This window comes from Schistocerca nitens, chromosome 3 (assembly GCF_023898315.1).
Source record: "Schistocerca nitens isolate TAMUIC-IGC-003100 chromosome 3, iqSchNite1.1, whole genome shotgun sequence".
In the NCBI taxonomy this organism is placed as follows: Eukaryota; Metazoa; Arthropoda; class Insecta; order Orthoptera; family Acrididae; genus Schistocerca; species Schistocerca nitens.
Window position 1 is genome coordinate 369,412,649 of NC_064616.1, and position 10,592 is coordinate 369,423,240.

General features: G+C 40.7%; 1 protein-coding gene across 4 annotated transcripts in view; it reads left to right on the plus strand.

The window, feature by feature from the left end:
- Positions 1–10,388, plus strand: part of LOC126248315 (MOB kinase activator-like 3) — a 74,480-nt gene extending 64,092 nt beyond the window's left edge. The window contains exons 6-7 of one of the 4 annotated variants that reach the window (XR_007545459.1): positions 7,917–8,035; positions 10,249–10,370. The gene's annotated coding sequence lies outside the window, so the exon portion shown is untranslated. The other 3 variants (XM_049949195.1, XM_049949196.1, XM_049949198.1) reach the window with 3 other exon arrangements.
- The last annotated feature ends 204 nt before the right edge of the window (positions 10,389–10,592 follow it).

The following is a 10,592-nucleotide window of genomic DNA, read 5'->3' on the forward strand; positions in this document are numbered from 1 at the left end:
AAGAGCTCAGATGGAAACCCAGCTCTAAGCCAAGAGGAGACAGCAGAAAGTTGGAAGGAGTATATAGAAAGTCTGTACAAGCGTGATGTACTTGAAGACAATATGGCGGCTAAGGAGGGGAACAAATCCAGTGTGCACTCTGTGTGCATTCCGGGTGGAGTCATTCCTGATGTGGAAAGGGTCCTTCTAGATGCCATGAAGAGCACAGGGTGGCCAGCTGCAGGTGGTGGCACATGTCGGCACTAATGACGTGTGTCGCTTTGGATCTGAAGAAATTCTCTCTGGATTCCAGCGGCTATCTGATTTGGTGCAGGCTGCCGGTCTTGCTTACGAGATGAAGGCAGAGCTCACCATCTGCAGCATCGTTGACAGAACCGACTGCGGACCTTTGGTGCAGAGCCGGGTGGAGGGTCTGAATCAGAGACTCAGACGGTTTTGCGACCATGTTGGCTGCAGATTCCTTGACTTGCACCATAGGGTGGTGGGGTTTCGGGTTCCGCTGAATAGGTCAGGAGTTCACTACACTCAGCTGGCAGCTACACGGGTAGCGGAGGCTGTGTGGCATTGACTGGGCGGTTTTTTAGGTTAGAAGGCCTCGGAAAAGTACGGGGTGGGCTGCAATCTCAAAGGGTGCATGGCAAATACAGGACGTGCTTGGATCAAGGAACAGTCTGAATTGTAGTTGTAAATTGTTGTAGTTGTGCTGGGAAAGTCCCTGAGCTTCAAGCGCTAATAGAAAGCACAGAAGCTGAAATCGTTATAGGTACAGAAAGCTGGCTAAAGCCTGAAATAAGTTCTGCAGAAATTTTTACGAAGTCTCAGACGGTGTTCAGGAAAGATACATTAGGCAGAATTGGTGGTGGAGTGTTTGTGTCTGTCAGTAGTGGTTTATCTTGTAGTGAAGTCGAAGTAGATACTCTGTGCAAATTGGTATGGGTGGAGGTTATACTTAACAGCCGAACTAAGTTAATAATTGGCTCCTTCTACCAACCCCCAGACTCCGATGATATAGTTGCGGAACAGTTCAGAGAAAATTTGAGTCTCGTAACAAATAAATACCCCACTCATACGGTTATAGTTGGTGGGGACTTCAACCTTCCCTCGATATGTTGGCAAAAATACTTGTTCAAAACCGGTGGTAGGCAGAAAACATCTTCCGAGATTGTCCTAAATGCTTTCTCCGAAAATTATTTTGAGCAGTTAGTTCACGAACCCACGCAAATTGTAAATGGTTGTGAAAACACACTTGACCTCTTAGCCACAAACAATCCAGAGCTGATAGAGAGCATCATGACTGATACAGGGATTAGTGATCACAAGGTCGTTGTAGCTAGGCTCAATACTGTTTCTTCCAAATCCACCAGAAACAAACGCAAAATAATTTTATTTAAAAAAGTGGATAAAGTGTCACTAGAAGCCTTCCTAAGAGACAATCTCCATTCCTTCCAAACTGACTATGCAAATGTAGACGAGATGTGGCTCAAATTCAAAGATATAGTAGCAACACCAATTGAGATATTCATACCTCATAAATTGGTAAGAGATGGAACTGATCCCCCGTGGTACACAAAACAGGTCCGAACTCTGTTGCAGAGGCAACGGAAAAAGCATGCGAAGTTCAGAAGAATGCGAAATCCCGAAGATTGGCTAAAATTTACAGACGCGCGAAATTTGGCACGGACTTCAATGCGAGATGCCTTTAATAGGTTCCACAATGAAACATTGTCTCGAAATTTGGTAGAAAATGCGAAGAAATTCTGGTCGTATGTAAAGTACACAAGCGGCAAGACGCAGTCAATACCTTCGCTGCGCAGTGCCGATGGTACTGTTACCGACAACTGTGCCGCTAAAGCGGAGTTATTGAATGCAGTTTTCCGAAATTCCTTCACCAGGGAAGACGAATGGAATATTCCAGAATTTGAAACACGAACAGCTGCTAGCATGAGTTTCTTAGAAGTAGATACCTTAGGGTCTTCAGGTCCAGATTGTATACCGATTAGGTTCCTTTCATATTACGCTGATACAATAGCTCCCCACTTAGCACTCATATACAACCGCTCGCTCACCGATAGATCTGTACCTACAGATTGGAAAATTGCGCAGGTCGCACCAGGGTTTAAGAAGGGTAGTAGGAGTAATCCATCTAACTACAGACCTATATCATTGACGTCGGTTTGCAGTAGGGTTTTGGAGCATATACTGTATTCAAACATTATGAATCACCTCGAAGGGAACGATCTATTGATACGTAATCAGCATGGTTTCAGAAAACATCGTTCTTGTGCAAAGCAGCTAGCTCTTTATTCACACGAAGTAATGGCCGCTATCGACAGGGGATCTCAAGTTGATTCCGTATTTCTAGACTTCCGGAAAGCTTTTGACACCGTTCCTCACAAGCGACTTCTAATCAAGCTGCGGGCCTATAGGGTATCGTCTCAGTTGTGCGACTGGATTTGTGATTTCCTGTCAGGAAGGTCGCAGTTTGTAGTAATAGACGGCAAATCATCGAGTAAAACTGAAGTGATATCAGGTGTTCCCCAGGGAAGCGTCCTGGGACCTCTGCTGTTCCTGATCTATATAAATGATCTGGGTGACAATCTGAGCAGTTCTCTTAGGTTGTTCGCAGATGATGCTGTAATTTACCGTCTAGTAAGGTCATCCGAAGACCAGTATCAGTTGCAAACTGATTTAGAAAAGATTGCTGTATGGTGTGGCAGGTGGCAGTTGACGCTAAATAACGAAAAGTGTGAGGTGATCCACATGAGTTCCAAAAGAAATCCGTTAGAATTCGATTACTTGATAAATAGTACAATTCTCAAGGCTGTCAATTCAACTAAGCACCTGGGTGTTAAAATTACGAACAACTTCATTTGGAAAGACCACATAGATAATATTGTGGGGAAGGCGAGCCAAAGGTTGAGTTTCATTGGCAGGACACTTAGAAGATGCAACAAATCCACTAAAGAGACAGCTTACACTACACTCGTTCGTCCTCTGTTAGAATATTGCTGCGCGGTGTGGGATCCTTACCAGGTGGGATTGACGGAGGACATCGAAAGGGTGCAAAAAAGGGCAGCTCGTTTTGTATTATCACGTAGTAGGGGAGAGAGTGTGGCAGATAAGATACGCGAATTGGGATGGAAGTCATTTAAGCAAAGACGTTTTTCGTCGCGGCGAGATCTATTTACGAAATTTCAGTCACCAACTTTCTCTTCCGAATGCGAAAATATTTTGTTGAGCCCAACCTACATAGGTAGGAATGATCATCAAAATAAAATAAGAGAAATCAGAGCTCGAACAGAAAGGTTTAGGTGTTCGTTTTTCCAGCGCGCTGTTCGGGAGTGGAATGGTAGAGAGATAGTATGATTGTGGTTCGACGAACCCTCTGCCAAGCACTTAAATGAGAATTGCAGAGTAGTCATTTAATGTAGATGTAGATATTATGGAAATGGAAGAGGATGTAGATTAAATGGGAGATATGATACTGCGTGAAGAGTTTGACAGAGCAATGAAAGACCTAAGCCGAAACAAAGCCCCGGGAGTAGACAACATTCCATTAGAACTACTGACGGCCTTGGGAGAGTCAGTCCTGACAAAACTCTACCATCTGGTGAGCAAGATGTATGAGACAGGCGAAATACCCTCAGATTTCAAGAATATAATAATTCCAATCCCAAAGAAAGCAGATGTTGACAGATGTGAAAATTACCGAACTATCAGTTTAATAAGTCACAGCTGCAAAATACTAACGCAAATTCTTTACAGACGAATGGAAAAATTGGTAGAAGCCGACCTCGGGGAAGATCAGTTTGGATTCCGTAGAAATATTGGAACACGTGAGGCAATACTGACCTTACGACTTATCTTAGAAGAAAGATTAAGGAAAGGCAAACCTACGTTTCTAGCATTTGTAGACTTAGAGAAAGCTTTTGACAATGTTGACTGGAATACTCTCTTTCAAATTCTAAAGGTGGCTGGGGTAAAATACAGGGACTGAAAGGCTATTTACAATTTGTACATAAACCAGATGGCAGTTATAAGAGTAGAGGGGCACGAAAGGGAAGCAGTGGTTGGGAAGGGAGTGACACAGGGTTGTAGCCTCTCCCCGATGTTATTCAATCTGTATATTGAGCCAGCAGTAAAGGAAACAAAAGAAAAATGTTGGACTAGGAATTAAAATCCATGGAGAAGAAATAAAAACTTTGAGGTTCACCGATGACATTTTAATTCTGTCAGAGACAGCAAAGGACTTGGAAGAGCAGTTGAACGAAATGGACAGTGTCTTGAAAGGAGGATATAAGATGAACAACAACAAAAGCAAAACGAGGATAATGGAATGTAGTCGAATTAAGTCGGGTGATGCTGAGGGAAGTAGGTTAGGAAATGAGACACTTAAAGTAGTAAAGGAGTTTTGCTATTTAGGGAGCAAGATAACTGATGATGGTCAAAGTAGAGACAATATAAAATGTAGACGGGAAAAGGCAAGGAAAGCGTTTCTGAAGAAGAGAAATTTGTTAACATCGAGTATAGATTCAAGGGTCAGGAAGTCGTTTCTGAAAGTATTTGTATGGAGTGTAGCTATGTATGGTAGTGAAACGTGGACGATAAATAGTTTGGACAAGAAGAGAATAGAAGCTTTTGAAATGTGGTGCTACAGAAGACTGCTGAAGATTAGATAGGTAGATCACACAACTAATGAGGAGATATTGAATAGAATTGGGGAGAAGAGGAGTTTGTGGCACAAATTGACAAGAAGAAGGGACCGGTTGGTAGGACATGTTCTGAGGCATCAAGGGATCACAAATTTAGCATTGGAGGGCAGCGTGGAGGATAAAAATTGTAGAGGAAGACCAAGAGATGAATACAGCAGATTCAGAAGGATGTAGGTTGCAGTAAGTACTGGGAGATGAAGAAGCTTGCACAGGACAGAGTAGCATGGAGAGCTGCATCAAACCAGTCTCAGGACTGAAGACCACAACGTGGAGATCTGAAACAGTTGTCATTCAAGTGCACTGTTTGCGACTGGAGAAGGAAAAGGGGTTAAGTTACAGTGGGACACAGAGTATCCTATGAAATTAAATGCACCATACGGCAGCTTGTGGAGTCTAGATGCTGTTAACTTTATTTTAAAGAAAGATGAATTAATCCCGAAGTTATCTTGAAGCTGAATGGGTATAGTTTCTTACTTGGGATTTAATTGTTTTTGATAAGCTCTATAGAAATTGGTAATATGTGATGTAAATATTCCATCTTGTCTGTAAATGTATTTGTATGTACATTCAACACAGTACCCAACAATGTTTTTGTTTTTAACTGTAAATTACACTAAATGATGTATATCTGTTCCACTCAGTGTGTTTACTTTATACAGGGTGTTACAAAAAGGTATGGCCAAACTTTCAGGAAACATTCCTCACACACAAAGAAAGAAAATATGTTATGTGGACATGTGTCCGGAAACGCTTACCTTCCATGTTGGAGCTCATTTTATTACTTCTCTTCAAATCACATTAATCATGGAATGGAAACACACAGAAACACAACGTACCAGCGTGACTTCAAACACTTTGTTACAGAAAATGTTCAAAATGTCCTCCGTTAGCGAGGATACGTGCATCCACTCTCCGTCGCATGGAATGCCTGATACGCTGATGCAGCCCTGGAGAATGGCGTATTGTATCACAGCCGTCCACAATACGAGCACGAAGAGTCTCTACATTTGGTACCGGGGTTGCGTAGACAAGAGCTCTCAAATGCCCCCACAAATGACAGTCAAGAGGGTTGAGGTCAGGAGAGTGTCGGGGCCATGGAATTGGTCTGCCTCTACCAATCCATCGGTCACCGAATCTGTTGTTGAGAAGCGTACGAACACTTCGACTGAAATGTGCAGGATCTCCATCGTGCATGAACCACATGTTGTGTTGTACTTGTAAAGGCACATGTTCTAGCAGTACAGGTAGAGTATCCCGTATGAAATCATGATAACGTGCTCCATTGAGCGTAGGTGGAAGAACTAAAATGAGCTCTAACATGGAAATTAAGCGTTTCCGGACACATGTCCACATAACATCTTTTCTTTATTTGTGTGTGAGGAATGTTTCCTGAAAGTTTGGCCGTACCTTTTTGTAACACCCTGTATATATAATTATTACTTTTAACTTCTTGATTTCCCCGCATGTTGACCAGCCAATTAAATTTTGGGCATGTGGTCCAAGAAACTCCATTTTGTTTACTAATATTTTGGTCATATATCATCCACCTGTCTTCCATGCAAGATGTCTGGCTGAAGCTACAGCACATGTCTTTGCTCATATAAACCACAGGGCTGTGCCATTGCACACATAGATGCAAATACAAATTTCTTCAGAGATGTTTATTTGCTGAGCATCAAAGAAATTCCTATGAACTTAGTGTAACACGTTAAGGAATGGAAACTGTGGTCAGACCTTCAAAACATGCTAAAATACTCATGGAAATGCCACTGTGGTGACATCTGTGAGACCACTGTATGTCGAGGTTGAAACCATTATTATAATTGATTAAACCCATCACCAGCCAAATTTTTACTGCTTCTTTCATAAGAGAGTCCTGAAAGGATGAAGTGGACATTAGAATTTTAACACTTTTATACACAGACCAGAGTAAATGCTGTGTGTGCCACAGTAGATTTATCTGGCTGTAAAACGCCACTTGTATCATTGATGTTCTGTGCATCTCCTAAGAATGAAAGTTAGTCCTTCTTTATGAAACACATGGTAAATTGAATATTTATAAGGGTGGCAAGTGTGGCCTTTCATACATCAAGCAGACAAAGTCAATAATACAAGGGGTGGTTTGAAAAGTTCTCAGAACAGAATAGAAAAAAAAAGTACTTCAATAACTGAAACTTTTTAAATTTTTCTCAGAAGTCTCCTTGTAGATTAATGCACTTGGTCCAACGATGTCCGAGTGCCTTGATCCCATCCCGAAAATGAGTTTCCTCCAGGCGTGCAAAATAGTTGTCAACTCCGGCTATAAATTCTTTGTTTGAAGTGAATCTTCGTTCACCAAGAAAAATTTTCAGTTTTGGGAAGAGATGGAACTTTGATGGAGCCATATCAGTTGAATAAGGTGGGTGTGGTAACAATTCATACCATAGTTCGTGTAATTTTGCCATGGTGATGGTACATGTGCGGTTGTGTTTTTGATCCTGCCTCAAGAGCCACGGCACTCATCTTGCAGATAATTTTTTCATTTCTAATTATTCAGTTAAAATGTGATATACCCTTTCAGATGACATCTGGCAAGTGTGAGAAATTTCACGCACTTTCAAACGGCAATCATCCATGAACATTTTGTGCACTTTTGCAGTGATTTTTGGAGTGGTGCCACATCTTGGCTGACCACTGTGCGGATCATCATCTAAGTTCTCCTGATTAGATTTAAATTCATTTGCCCACTTGGCAACAGTTCAATATAAATGAGCAGAATTCCCCAGTGTATTCTGGAAATCAGCATGAATGTCCTTTGCTTTCATACCTTTCTTTATGAAGTCAATCACTGCTTGAGTCTCGATTTTTTCCATCTTCGCAAATCACTATGTGGGAACAACAGAGCCATGTCACCGCCACAGCTCTCTTCCAAGAACACTGACGCGGCGTGTGTTTACAGGCAACAATCCAATGACTATTACGTCAACAACTCATTGCGCTAGTGCTGACTTCTTGTTGTGATTCCGAGAACTTTTCAAACCACCCTCGTACAAGGAACATTTATGATATGAATAACTCTTGAAGCCCAATAAATCATGAACATCTTCCCTGACGATTAATACCATAGTGTTAACATTGATTACTATACAGGTGGGGCCATACGCAAGAAAAAATATATGCACAGGATCACATATTGAATTAAAAACAGAAAATTATTTTTCCCAGCATTCCATGTTGAGGAATGGAAATAAAAATGGATCTCATGAAACTGAACAATGTGATGGAGATCTTTTCATTTATGCTGCACATAACCAGAAGCAAGGGCAGCAAAGACTGCACAACAGGTACGCTAATTGTTGTCTATACTGCATAATTGTACAAGAAATGTGGAACAGACATTTCTTCCTAACTTTATCCATTTTCCTTCAAATGGTATTATGTGCCAGGACTATTTCTATGCAGAGAGGAACCTGAGAACTAACTGTATTTAGCAATAATTAACTGTATTTAGCAAAATACATTTTATTCTGTATCTTCATTCTGTAAACCACTGTGAAGTGCATGTCAAAGGGTACTTTCATTGTACCACATGTTAGGATCTCTTCTACTTCCAATTGCGTATGGAATACAGGAAGAATGACTGCTTAAGTGCCTCTATGCATGCTGTACTTAGTTTAATCTTGTCTTTGTGTTCGTGTTGTATTCCATATCAACCAGTATTCTGGATGGCATCAATGTGTGGAGTTATTGAGTCCAGATACAACCACTGTAGTATTTGCTTCAACTGATCGTTCACTCATAGCTTCAACATCATTATCTGAAGGGTTCTGAGGGGCTCTGCAACTGCTTGGCATTTGAATTGTCACTGAGCTCTCACTGTACCTTGATTGTAAAGAAGCATCCCACATACCACCTGACATCAGAATTTTGGATGGATGTATCATTGGAATTGTAGATTAGCACATTTAAAGTGATCCATTCTGTTCTAAATAGGTGATTGTGGTGGCCATTTGCTATGGTAAGTATCCATCTCTCTTAGCTGACAGCTCACAAATGGGAATTTATCACTCGAAGAGAGGTTTTACGTACATTGAATAGATGAAGGGCAGGGAAGGAAACTAAGACACTTGTGGTTAAGTAATGACACAATACCAGGGCAGAAATGTGTCCAGTGCTCTGTACTTAGAAAGTAAAATTCATTTGACAAGATGAGATTTTTCATTATTTGATCAATGAGGAGAGTAAGTTTGTGTTTTTGTTTTAGGGCGCAGAAACAACTAGGGCCATATGCGCCGAAGAGAGTAAGTTATCAAAGTCAATCAAACCTGATTATAGTCCAATTAGCATTGTGGTTATACTTCCTGTGAAGAGCTTCTGTGTTGAAAACAGGTGTATTGTGGGCGGGGGGGGGGGGGGGGGGGGCTAAAATTTGTGAAGGGTAAGAACAAAACTTTATGCTAAAACTTTCAGATTCACTTTCATTTTCTTTCCACTGAAGTCTTTGAAAAGTATGGAAATAAACTTCATGGCTAACACTTTCCCTTCTGACAAATCTCAACTATTACAAAAATCATCCGCATAGATGGTGGAGATTTGAGATGGTGTGACCCACAGAGCCATCAAGTAAGCTTTCTTTTTTTAAATTTTATCTGCATCTTTTCCCATCAGAGTAGTTACAGCTTGAGGCATGAAGACCACAGGATAGTACAAACAAGCAGTTGCGATGTGTCATACAATGTTTTCTCTGGTTCCCAGACAAAGTATTGGCAACTTGGTGGAATGAGTATTTAAGATTTAATTTAAATGTCCCATTAGACATGGTAGCGACTATGAACATTTTCTCTATGATGTATGAATTGCTGTACTGCATTTCCTGAAGTTTTGAAGATCTTGAATTTGATTGTAAAATGACTCATTGCATGTGTAACATACAACAGACTTCAGTGCATAAAAATGTTGTTTTTCATTAATTACTTTTCTCAATACAGTACTTTAAGGTATTCAAGCAACACACTCTCTTCATGTGTCCTATTCCCTCTCTGTATTATATTTTTTGCTTCATTTGGGCCATATAGTTGCTCTCTTTCTAATATTTCTGGAGAATTCTCACCGGTTTTGACACTCTTTCAGACATTGGTTCAAATGGCTCTGAGCACTATGGGACTTAACATCTGAGGTCATCAGTCCCCTAGAACTTAGAACTACTTAAACCTAACTAACCTAAGGACATCACACACATCCATGCCCAAGGCAGGATTCGAACCTGCAACCGGAGCGGCCACGTGGTTCCAGACTGAAGCGCCTAGAACCGCACGGCCACTAGTTTCAGACATTTATAAACTTTTTAAATGTTGGAAGTTTTCAGATTTGATAGTATGACAAAAACTTCTATTAGAAGGATACAGCCTCTTAAAATGCTTGACTGCTTTAAATGCCGAAGTTCTTTCCGTAAGTGTGATATTGTTGCTTTTCCTTTCTTTACTCCTGCGACCAAATTATGTCACTGTGTGCCATTTTACTAACATTTATTTTTAACAATATTTGTGGTATGTTGCAGGTAACTCACATCCCATACTCTAGTTTGTGAGTTTTGTCACAGCCCACTCAACTCTGCAACTGTGGGTGCTTTGTTTCATCACAAACTATGAATACCTCAGTCATCTATGAACTCAGCTTCTGTTTTAATGTGGAAGAAACTGTTACAAAATATATTAAAGTTCCACTAATGTCTCAGTTATTCAAAACACACACACTTGAGGAAATATTTTTCTGTCTCTTCACATTTGCATGCTAGAACTCTTGACACACAATATTTTTTACAATTATTATATGGATGCCATTGAGATAATTCTATGTCTATGAGGTATGGGGGGCATAAGCACTATTTCCACAGCTAATATG